This window comes from Bos grunniens, chromosome 7 (genome assembly GCF_055505025.1).
Source record: "Bos grunniens cultivar Pamir isolate PY7600 chromosome 7, Bosgru_T2T1.0, whole genome shotgun sequence".
Classification (NCBI taxonomy): Eukaryota; Metazoa; Chordata; class Mammalia; order Artiodactyla; family Bovidae; genus Bos; species Bos grunniens.
Window position 1 is genome coordinate 108497032 of NC_141171.1, and position 12927 is coordinate 108509958.

The 12927-nt window shown below is 36.4% G+C and overlaps 1 protein-coding gene across 2 annotated transcripts in view; it reads right to left on the reverse strand.

Moving 5' to 3' along the window:
* The window catches only part of PJA2 (praja ring finger ubiquitin ligase 2), a 72735-nt gene that overhangs the window by 54648 nt on the left and 5160 nt on the right, over window positions 1-12927 (reverse strand). The window contains exon 1 of one of the 2 annotated variants that reach the window (XM_086413370.1): window positions 853-2126. The exons of the other annotated variant lie outside the window; for it this stretch is intronic. The gene's annotated coding sequence lies outside the window, so the exon portion shown is untranslated. Of the gene's footprint in view, window positions 1-852; window positions 2127-12927 lie in introns of those variants that run through there. 2 annotated transcript variants of the gene reach the window in all.

Here is a 12927-nt window from a genome sequence, read left to right on the forward strand (position 1 = left end):
CCCTTCCCTTCTCCAGGGGATCTTCCCAACCCAGGAATTGAACTGGGGTCTCCTGCATTGCAGGCAGATTCTTTACCAGCTGAGCTACCAGGGAAGCCCACTATAAGAAATGTAGGTGTTTTTCTTAGTGAGATGGAAAACCACCAAATAGTTCTCAGAGGAGACATTACCTAACTTGTTTTAAAAGGAACACTCTGGCTACTGTGTTTAGACTGAAGGGGAACAGGGTCAAAGGTAGGAGACTGGTTAGAAAGCTATGAAAATACTGACACGAGATCACAGTGGTTTGGACCAGGGTAAAAATAGAGGCAGTGAGAATTTACCAGATTGTGGATATATTTTGAAAGCAGAGGCAACAAAATTTTCTGATATAGGTTATGAAGTAAGGTCAGAATCTGAGGTTGATTCCTAAGTTTTACAGCCCAGGCAACTAGAAAAACAGACAGGCCATTACCTGATGTAGGAAATTTGTGGAAGAAGCAGGTTTGGAGAAAGTATACTTAGTTTACTTCTGCATGTGTCAAATCTGAGGTATCTACTAGATATCCAAGTAGAAATGTTAAATAAGAGGCTGGAGTTGACTGGAGAATTCTGAACTGCCAGTATAATTTGGGAGTTATCAGGATATAGATTAATATTCAAAAAGGGTTTGTTCGAGATGGCCCCTAAAATTAAGAGGTCAGGGGAAAAGAAGTACCCGGAAAACTAACCAACCAGTGAGAGAGGCAGGTGAGAGAACAAAAAAACTCTAGGAGTGTGGATGCCAATGAAGAAAGCACTTCAGACCAGAGAACTGATCCACTGGGCCAAACTGCTGCTACAAGAAAAGCGTGGCGAGGATCTGTAACTGACCCCAGACCGAGCCACAGGGAAGGTCACTGGAGCTCTTGACAACGGCGTCTTTGGTAGAACGCTGAACACAGAAGCCGCATCAGAGCATGCCGTTGAGAGAGAGACGTGCTAAGAGTACAGAAATCATTAAAAGCTCCCTGTTTCTTAATCATACTTTTTTTCAACATAAATCCATTTCTTTCTAAAAGATTCTTTTTGGAGCCCTCCAACTGCCTGATAGAAACTAAGTCTGCTTGCTTTCAAGACCCGACTACTTCTGGGCTATCTTCTGGTTGGGTTTGAGTTAGGTCCCCTGATTTGAAACCCACGTTCTCCCCTCTTTACCTTGTTTCAGGAACAGGGGTGTGTTCCTTTTATTAGTAGATTCTCAAGTAATTGTTTTAGCAATTTTATGTAAGTAGGTAAAAGTTGAGTCTTTACATATCAAAATATTTCCTCTTTCCATCACACTCTTGACTTCTGTTCAAAACAAAATCATTTTTCCAACCTGTAAAGGGCACTGCTTTCTAAGAGGCCCATGTTGCTGTTAAGAAACTGTCCTGTCAGTTTATTTCTCATTCTTTTGTAAGTAAAGCAATTTTTCTTTATGGAATAACTAGGATCTTCTCTCAAGAAATGGTATTCTATATTTCACAAGGACCTTCTTTGGCCATTTAAAAAATTTCTATCACATAGCATAGTAGGGTTGCTTTAAAGACTTACATAAAATTTTCTCATTCTTTTTTCTTTCCTTATTTTCTCTGTATTTGGCCCACAGAGTTTAATTCTTTGTCTCTAAACTTTTCTTTCTCATTTTCAATGTACAAAATGATAGATTTCATGTACTTTTATATTTCTGGCTTTCTAATATTCTCTACAATAATTTTTCAGATTTCTTGTGTTTCTTGTTCCCTGCTTCTTCTATCATCATTGTCATTTTCAATAGTGGTTCTTGTCTTACAAATAAAATGTAAACTTGAATCTCTCTGTGGATATCAATTATCTCTATTTTATCTAGGCCAGCTGTTTAGATAAGTCCTGCTGCTGCTGCTAAGTCACTTCAGTCATGTCTGACTCTGTGCAACCCCATAGACAGCAGCCCACCAGGCTCCCCTGTCCCTGGGATTCTCCAGGCAAGAACACTGGAGTGGGTTGCCATTGCCTTCTCCAATGCATGAAAGTGAAAAGTGAAAGGGAAGTCACTCAGTCATGTCCGACTCACCAATCCCATGGACTGAAGCCTACCAGGCTCCTCCATCCATGGGATTCTCCAGGCAAGAGTACTGGAGTGGGTTGCCATTTCCTTCTCCAATGCATGAAAGTGAAAAGTGAAAGGGAAGTCACTCAGTCGCAACTCCATGGACTGCAGCCCACCAGGCTCCTCCATCCATGGGATTTTCCAGGCAAGAGTACTGGAGTGGGTTGCCGTTGCCTTCTCCCATAGATAAGTCCTACAACAGGGCTACTCATTCCTATCTCTGAAGTATGAAAGAGAAAAGAAAACAGAACAGAAGATGAACAATAAAAACCATAGTTATACGTCAAGATTAAAACAATTAATTCATCAGTGGCAGATTTGTATGTAAAGTTTATTGGGAACATTTGGTCTCTCGAGTTTTCTCTAAAGAAATGTTTCCTTTGCTAGTACTATTCATCTAATAATAACATATGATTCCTCTCTACTTGTGACAATCATTCATTTCAAATTCTTAAGAGTGTTCACATACTTCTTCCTAACTGCAAAAACAAAACAAAAAAACTATACAAATGTGCTGTTGTCTAAGAATTAAAGGAATTAATCAGGGAAGTATTAATTCTAGATCTTCCAATTATTGACTTAGGTGTCATCATTTTACCCCTTAACTAGGATAATATGCCAGCAGTTCTAGATAGGTAATGGGAACAATCTTCAAAAGAATACAAGGGAAAGCCTGAATATGGGCTCTACCCTCCCACGGCAGAGCTGAAAGAGTGAATTTAAAGACAAAGGCCTTGCTTTAAGTGTGTTATGTCTATTAAATGAACTGTGTCGGTATACTAACATAATGATGCATATTTAAACAGCTGTCAATGAAGGGATGAATGAATGCATGACAATCCCCTTTCTCTGATGGAAATACGGAAATATAGATAAAAGAGACTAAGACTTGGGAATACTTAGATTCAAGTTCCAACTCACACACATTAAATGAAAGCTAGTAGTAGAAGTAATTCAGAAAACTAAAAATCTAAAATAGTAATAAAGCAAAAGACTTAAGCAAACAGAATAATGCGTGCTCATACCTAAATGAACACAATATACACTGAAGTTGAATACACACATACCAAGCTACACCTTGAACTGCCTTCAGAATCAGTTCTCCTCTACATGGCAACTCCACTCCTACACATGGCAACTCTGTCCAGAATCCCATGGACAGAGAAGCCTGAAAGGCTATAGTCCATGGGGTCAGAAAGAGCCGGACACAAATGAAGTGACTTAGCATGCATGCATGCACGCACACACCACTGAGTAGTCAACTAATACTCCAGCCTGTATAATATTCAAAGTTCACATTTATTACTATTATTTTTGTAATGTAGGCTACTCATTTGTGCAATATCACCATACCTGTTAGAATAATGTAGTGGTTTTACAGCGTGTCCACAAATCCTCTGATACTTCTTAAAAAAGCAGAACCTAATTTGTTCCCATTAAGTGTGGGCTATACTCAGTAACTTGTTTCTAATGAAGACAAAGTGATAGAAGTGACTATGTGATGTTCAAGACTCAGGCCCAAGATACTGTGGCTTCCTCCTCACTCTCTCGGCTCACACTCTCTCAGAGAAGCTGGCTGCTGTACCGTAAGATCACTCAGTAGTCCTACAGGATGGCCCATGTGATGAGGAACTGGCAGTTTCTGCCAAAAGGCAGAAGAAACCAAGGTCTTCTGGAAATAGCCATGAGAATAAACCATCTAGGAAGCAGATTCTTCAGCCTCATTCAAGGCTTTTTATGACTGCAGCTCCATCTTGATTGTAACCCTCATGAGGCCTTGAGCCAAAACCATCCAGTCAGGCTGTTCCTGAGTGTCTGACCCACAGAAACTATGATATAATACACATCCTGAGCTGTCAGGTCTATTACTGCACAAAACTATCCTGTATTAGATAATAAATACAACCAATTTAAATTACCTGTGTTTAGATTCTGAAGTTATGCGTCCATCTACCACCATAAAGATTCTCTAATACCAGCTCACAAAAGTGCATTTTCTCCCTGTAAGAGACCTACTTATTCTCAACCTGGGAGGCACCATGTTGGGGATGACAGTGTAAAATGAATTACATGCGTCATTCACTTGTTGACAATGTCTGCACTGCTGCTTAGCACCTACACTCTGCATTTTTTCATGTGTCTGATAGCCATCTGTATGTCTTCTTTGGAAAAACATCTTAGTATTTGCTATTGAGTTGCATGAATTATTTATACATTTTGAATATTAACCCCTTATCGAATACATGATTTGCAAATATTTTCTCCTATTCAATAGATTGCCTAGAAATAATCTACTTTCAAAGTGTCCTTTTAGAAACAAAAAAGTTAATTAAGGGGGTGGGCAAAATGGGTGAAGGGGGTCACATATATGGTAATGAATTACTAGACTTTTGGTCACGATCACTTTGAGAAATGACTCTCTGCGACCCCATGAACCGAAGCCCACCCGGCTCCTCTGTCCATGGGATTCTCTAGACAATACTGGAGTGGGTTGCCATGCCCTCCTCCAGGAGACCTTCCCAACCTAGGGATCGAATCCAGGTCTTCCTCATTACAGGCAGATTCTTTACTGTCTGAGCCACCAGGGAAGCCCATTCATTAGACTGCCTAGAAATAATCTACTTTTAAAGTGTCCTTTTAGAAACAGAAAAGCTAATTAAGGGGCTAGGCACAAGGGGTGAAAGGGGTCAAGTAAATGATGATGAATGGTAACCAGACTTCTGGTGATGATCACTTTGTAATGAACACAAATGTTGAATCACAATGTTGAACACCTAAAGCTCAGATAACATTATATATTAAAAAAAAAAAAAAGAACAAAACAAACAATAGTTCAGAAACAAATACAGCTTGATCCAACTATTTTAAGGGGGGGAAGTCTTAATTACTCTTCCAAGCTCACTGAAATATTTATTTTGTATTCTCCCATATTTAGCTTTACATATATCAAAGTGCCCTAGAAATGGTTTTTAAAATTTCTCTTAAAACAAACTTTTATAATTACCTAGCCCATATTTCCTTTCAGTAAAATAATTTTTTAGTCACACAAAGCTTTGTAATTATTACCACACTTAAGCCATAAATTCAAAAATAAAAACTCCATGACAAAATAGGTTTATGACAAACGCTGACAAATGCCACCAGAAAGCAGCTTCATATATGCTGGAACCAATTGCATTTAAACCTAGCTTCCTAACATTACCTCATCCTTCCATTTTCAGTGGCTAAGGCAAAGTAAATATCCCAAGAGATTACTAAAGAATCCACTATTAGCAACTTAAGCTTATACTTTAATTATATCTGACACTTATATATTATTTTTAATGTATCTCTAGATTTTTCATGTTTTCTATCAACAAGCACAAATGATTGCTTATATGTATTTACAACTGCAAAATATTCAGTACATCTAACTAGTATACACACAATAAATGAGGAGTAAAGTGGTATTAATTCCATATATCACTAAGCAACTGGAAATATTACTACAACTAATTATAGTAAATCAAGCAACCAACCACAGACTTAAAGCTACAGGCTGCTACACAAGAGATCAAATTGCCAACATATGCTGGATCATAGAAAAAGCAAGGAATTCCACAAAAAGATGTACTTCTGCTTCGTTGATTAGGCTAAAGGTTTTATCTGTGTGGATCACAACAAATTGTGGAAAATTCTTAATGAGATGGGAATACCAGACCACATTACCTGCCTCCTAAGAAACCTGTATGCAGGACAAGAAGCAATAGTCAGAACTGAACAAGGACAATGAACTGGTTCAAAATTCGTAAAGAAGTGTATCAAAGCTGTATACTGTCACTCTGCTCATTTAACATATTTGCAGAGTACATCGTGTGAAATGCCCGGCTAGATGAAGCACAAGCTGGAACGAAGACTGTGGGAAGAAATGTCAATAACCTCAGATATGCAGATGACACCACCCTTATGGCAGAAAGCAAAGAGGAACTAAAAAGCCTCTTGATGAAGGTGAAAAAAAGAGAGTGAAAAAGCTGGCTTAAAACTCAACATTCAGAAAACTAAGATCTTGGCATCCGGTCCCATCACTTCACAGCAAATAGATGGGGAAAATGTAGAAACAGCCTCAGATTTCATTTTCTTGATCTCCAAAGTCACTGCAGATGGTGACTGCAGCCACCAAATTAAAAGACACTTGCTTTTTGGAAGAAAAGTTATGACAAACCTAGACAGTGTATTAAAAAGCAGAGACATCACTTTGCTGACAAAGGTCTGTATAGTTAAAGGTATGGTTTTTCTAGCAGTCACGTATGGATGTGAGACTTGGACCATAAAGAAGGCTGAGCACCAAAGAATTCACGCTTTTCAACTGTGGTGCTGGAGAAGACTCTTGAGAGTAGCTTGGACAACAGGGAGATCAAACCAGTCAATTCTAAAGGAAATCAACCCTGAATATTCATTAGAAGGAATGGTGCTGAAGTTGAAGCTCCAATACTTTGGCCACCTGATGAGAAAAGCTGACTCACTGGGAAAGACCCTGATGCTGGCAAAGACCCTGATGCTGGCAAAGACCCTGATGCTGGCAAAGACTGAGGGTAAGAGGAGAAGGGATGAAGAATGAAATGGACAGGAGTTTGACTTGATGGACATGGGTTTGAGCAAACTCAGGTTTCAGCAAACCACCACAAGAAAACTTCGAAGGTATGACTAGCAAACTCTGCAAATGAACAACTTTAGAAATGATAATAATACCTAAATCAGAGAGAAATTTTAAGGGACAGCTGTTAAAACTTCTGAGATGAAACGGGTTTGTTATTCCTAGTAACAAGAGATAAGACAGAAGGCTATACTTGATTATCTACTACTCTTCCCTTACCTATTACTCTTCTCTTAACTACTACTCTTCTCTGAAGATAGTTTTGCAAACTATTGTAAAAAAGGAACAATAAGTTGAGCACTGGTACAGTGAAAATTACATTACAAAATGTAACTCAAACATAACACAAAAAACTATTTTCAAATTCTGTTCTGGCAAAGCTTGTATCTCACCAAGTTTTTATAAACTTCTCATTCTGTTAAAGAAAAGTCTTGTAAAAAAAGATTTTTTAAGACTAACAATAGCAATCTTTGAGGAAAGAAGTGAAATACAACTCTCAACACACTAGAACAATAATTTCTGTGGTTTACCTTAAAGTATAATTGGCTAAGGCAGGAAAAGATTAGAGTCAAAGAAAAGCGAGATGAAAGAATAAAATATTAATTCATTTAAAAGAGATGAAGAATATTCCTCAAATTTACCTCTCATTTAGATAGGAAGATCTCTGATTCAAGTGTCACAAATAAGATTTCTGCTCAACCGACCCTCCTTTGAGATACACAAATTAATCAGCTTTAAGCAGAAAAGTTGGGAAGAACTAACACAACATTGTAAATGAACTACACCTCAATTAAAAAAAAAAAAAGCTGTAGAGATTTATTTTCATGTCAATAAACCAGAAAAAGGAAAAACCAGGGTACAGAAAACAAAGAAAATAAAAAATTCAATGTTATGCATACCAAAAGGTAACAAATGTCATTTGATGCTAAAAAACACAAAATATGCTCAGAATAATGTATCTGTGATAGATCCTGAGATGTGTGCACTATCAAAAAAAAAAAGAGAAACGTGAGTGAAGGTTGAGGAGATACAAAAACCTAGCAAGGCAAAATGCTGAAGCAAGATGGTATGTACATGGGGGTTCCTTGTACTCTACAGACATGTTTGGAAATTTCCATGATGAAAACTTTGACATTATTTCCCTTTTCTTTGCAATCATTTATTGAAGAATTGTTCACATACAAAACTCTTAAGCATACATTACAATCCAAATAATTTTTACATATATATCTAGCTACTCACCTAAATAAAAATTATTTATCATCACTTCAGAGGGTTTTCTCTCATCCCTGCTAAGACACTGACTCCTCTCAACCCAAAGGCAACCACTTTCCTGACTTCCATTACCCCAGTTAAGTTTTTCAGATTTTAAACTTCCTGGAAGTGGCATCATACATCATAAACTCTTCTGTGTCTATTTACTTTTGTTTGACACAATGTTTCTGAGATTCATTCACGCTGTTATAAACATCTTTGTATGGACTTTTTTTTTTCAACTTTTCTTGAGTATCCATGACCTGGAATTACTGGGTAACAGTACAGAGGTACGTTTGGCTAGAACAGATCCTGACGGCTTGGTAAAGCAGCTGAAACGACTTACATTCCCACCAGCAATATGTAAGAGTGTTGTTTCATATCCTTGGCAACACTTGATATTGATTCATATCCTTGGCAACACCTGATATTGTCAGTCTCTAATTTCAGCCATTTGGTGGGGGTGTGATGGGATGGTGCCTCATTGTGACATTCCCTGATGAGTAATAATGTAGAGTACCTTTACCTACGCACACTGACCTTTTGGATATCTTCTGTGAAGAACCTGCCTGCTTTCTTGCAAATTTTAAAAAGTGTGTTGCTTGCCTTTTTCTATTTTTAAGAGTTATACTTTCTGGATACAAGTCTTTCACCAGATTTACTTAATGTGAGTATATTCTTGTAGTCTGTGGCTTGCCTGTTCTCTTTAATGACATCTTCATGAATAGAAATTCATAACTTAGTGTAGTCTAATTTACCAACTTTGTTTTATTTAAGAAATTTTTGTCTAATCCAAGGTGATGAAGACATTCTAGGTTTGCTTCTAGAACCTTGATAATTCTAGGTTATACAGATCCAACTCATATGAATACAGTATCAGGTAGAAATCAAGGTTCATTTTCCCCCCAAATATTCAATATCCAATTTACCTAACACAATTTATTAAACATGCTTCTTAACTTCAGTGGAGCTTTTGTCATAATCCAAGATACTACATATGTGAAGGTTCCACTTCTAGACACTCACAGTCCTCCACTGGTCTTTTTGTCCATCTTGTTCAAATATAATACTATTTTAATTACTCTAACTTTATACCAAGTCTTGAGACATTTACATTTTGATATAAATTTTGCAATCCATTTCATCATAATTTTTAAATTCTGGGATTTTAAGTGAAATCATATTGAACCTATAGCTCAACTTGGAGGAAACTGACATTTTAACAATAGTGAGTTCCTATTATATAAAGATGAAGTATTTCTCCACATACTTAGGTATTTTAAAATGTCTCCCAGCACTGTTTTATAATTTTCAGTGTAGAAGTTTTGCCAAAGTTTTTATTAGATTTACTCTTAGGTATCTTACATATTCTGATGCTTTGCTAAAAGTACTTTTCTAATTTTATTTTATACTTTTTGGTTGCTAGTACACCACTTACATTTTTGCAAGTTGTCTTTGTACCCTTGTATCTTTTTAAATTCACATATTCTAAAACTGTATTGGCAAACACTTTAAAATTTTTTTTCCATTTTTTTAAAATTAACCTTTTCTAACCTGAGGGCACTGGTTAGGATTCCAATGTAGTTAAATAGAGAAAAAGATAGGGGACATGAAACAAGGTTTTTCACTGAGTATTGTATCAGCTGTAACATTTTGTTGTTGCTGATACTATACAGAAAATTAACACTGTTTTCTTCTATTCCTAAATTGATAAGGATATGCAAACTGTATCAGTGAGAAAATGCTACTAGACAAGTAGCACTAATGAATTCTTCAATCTGTAAAGAAACATAGTATCCATGAAGTGCAATGAAGCAGAACACAATAAAACCTTAAGTATGCCTGTATATAGAGCGCTCTCAGAGCACTGCTTCAGTTGCACTCAACAAGCTCGGATGTAATCTTTTTGTTATTTTTCAGATAAAAAATGTTTTCTAATTTTCATCGTGACTTCATTTTGATTCATGGGCTATTTAAAATGTCTTGGTTAATTTTCAAACATTTGGAGCCTGCTGCTGCTGCTAAGTTGCTTCAGTCGTGTCTCTGTACGACCTCATAGATGGCAGCCCGCCAGGCTCCTCCATCCCTGGGATTCTCCCGGCAAGAACACTGGAGTGGGTTGCCATTTCCTTCTCCAATGCATGCATGCATGCTAAGTCACTTCAGTTGTGCCCAACTCTGTGCGACCCCATGGACCTAGCTAGTTACTTTTATGTTGCTGTTGTTGTTCAGCCGCTTTTTACTTTTGTATTATGTGCGTCTTTAAAGTGTTTAATTGCTAAGTCATGTCCAACTCCTTTGCAACTCCATGGACTGTATGTAGCCTGCCAGGCTCCTCTGTCTAAGGGATTTCCCAGGCAAGACTGAATTGTAGTTAATTCCACAGGGTTCAAAGAACATGTACTATATAATTTCCATCCTGTGAAATTTGACAATACTTTTTAAGGACCACAATATTTTGACAAATGTCCCATATGTGCTTGAAAAGAAAAGCATAGCCTTCAGTTGTTAGATAAAATGTTCTATTAATGTCAATTATATCATGATGATTAATCATGTCATTCAAATTTCCTATTTCCTTACTGACATTTTCATATATTTGTTCTATCAGTTATACCATATGTATATTTAAAATCTCCAGTTATGAATGCATACCTATCTTTACTAATTATATTAACTTCTATATTCAGAGGCTATGTTATCAGATACACATACACTTAGGATTATTATATTGTCTTGATGAATTGACCTACTTATTATGGTATTTTCCTGTTTATTTCTTGTAATATTTCTTCCTTTATGTCTATTTTGAATAATATTACAACTAACGCAGGCATATCAGTTTACTTTTGGTGAGTACTTGCAAACAATACTTCAGTTCAGTCGCTCAGTCGTATCTGACTCTTTGCGACCCCATGAATCGCAGCACGCCAGGCCTCCCTGTCCATCATCAACTCCCGGAGCTCACTCAGACTCACGTCCATCGAGTCAGTGATGCCATCCAGCCATCTCATCCTCTGTCGTCCCCTTCTCCTCCTGCCCCCAATCCCTCCCAGCATCAGAGTCTTTTCCAATGAGTCAACTCTTCGCATGAGGTGGCCAAAGTACTGGATACTTACTCAGTCTTTTTATCTTCATATTATGGGTGTCTTCAAAGTGTTTTTTTAAATAAATGCCTTTGAAAGTTTTTTAATCATGCAATCACTAATCAAAAAAAAGAATAGCACTATCAATATCAGAAAAGTAGTCTGCAGAAGAAATATTACTAGAGATAAACAAGGATACTACATAATGATAAAGGGGTCAATTCACCAAGAAGATATAACACTCCTAAACAAATATGTACCTAAGAACAGAGATTCAAAATATATGAAGTAAAAACAGTTGGAAGATGAAGCAGAAATAGACAAATCCACAATTACACTTAAAGGCTTCAACTTTTCTTGCAATGACCAACAAAAACAAGTAGACAAAACCTCAGTAAGGAAAGAGAAAACCTAACAAGCATCACAAGTCAACTTGACCTAACAATTACAGAATATTTAATACAAATGATTAATTTAGTATTTAAAATGGAATGCAGACTTTATAGAATATCCTGCCCCAAAGCAGCATGACATACATTATTTTGAATTGCACAGACATTTACCAAGACTGACCATATTCTGCTTTATAAAACTTCAAAGAAGTCAAACAAAATTATACAAAGTATGTTTTCCATCTACAATAAAATTAAGCATAGAAATCAGTTACAGAAAGAGATGGGCAAAAATCACCAAATGATTGGGAATTAAACAATATACATCTAAATAACCCATGGGTCAATGTGAAAGTCACAAAAGAAGTCAGAAAATATCAACATAAAAATATGTGAGACCATGTGATGTAGTACTTAGAAGGAAAAGAAGAAAGGTCTCAAATCAACAGCCTTTTAAGCTTACACCTGAAAAAACTGAGTGGATTTAAATCCAAAGCACTTAAGCAACAGTAAAGAGTTAAAGTCAGTGTAACTCAAAACTTTTTTTAAAGTAATAAAATAATAAGCTGGATCTTTAGAAAAGTTAACACAATTGATAAACCTGGAAATGAACTAATAAAGACAAGAGAGAGGTCACACTGACAACATCTGGAATAAAAGAAAAGACATCACTACGGATGCCATAGCTATTAAAGGACAATAAGAAACAACTTCATGGCAATTAATAAAGAGACAAATTCCCTGAAATGCACAAACTACTAAAACTCATATATTAGGTGACTCACATAGTCAAAGACTGACAATGTTTTTAAGACAAAATTAGGATATCCTTACCATCCTATACCTATTAAGGTAACTAAATCCATCTCTGTTCAACAAAGAAACCTAGGCCCAGATAAGTTAGCTTGCAAACTCTGATGAACATTTATGAAAGAAATAGTAATCCTATCTAAAATTTTTCAGGAAATACAGAGGAAGAAACACTTAAGTCTATGAGACCAGCATTATCCTGGTACAAAAATATTACACAAAAAGGTATCTTTCATGGACACAGATACAAAAAAATACTCAACAAATATTAGCAAATCTAACCTACTAACTTATGAAAATGATAATACATCATAACCAAGTGAGGCATATCTAGAGAATGCAAGGCTGACTCAACATTTGAAAATAAATCAATGTAATTCATCTTATTAACACACCAAGGAAGATAAATCAGAAGATCATCCAAACAAATAACACTTAAAACATCTGAGCACACTCAATGTCCAATCATGATTAAAAAATTCTCATCTAAGAACAGAATGGGGACATCCTTAACTTGATTAAAGGATTATTTTACTTAACTATAACATGTAGTGCATAATAAAACCTGATAAAAGGCCTTAGTGGCCTTACTAATGAAAGACTGAAAGATTTCTTTCCCTAGGATTACGAATAAGACAAAGATACCTGTTCTCACCACTCCTA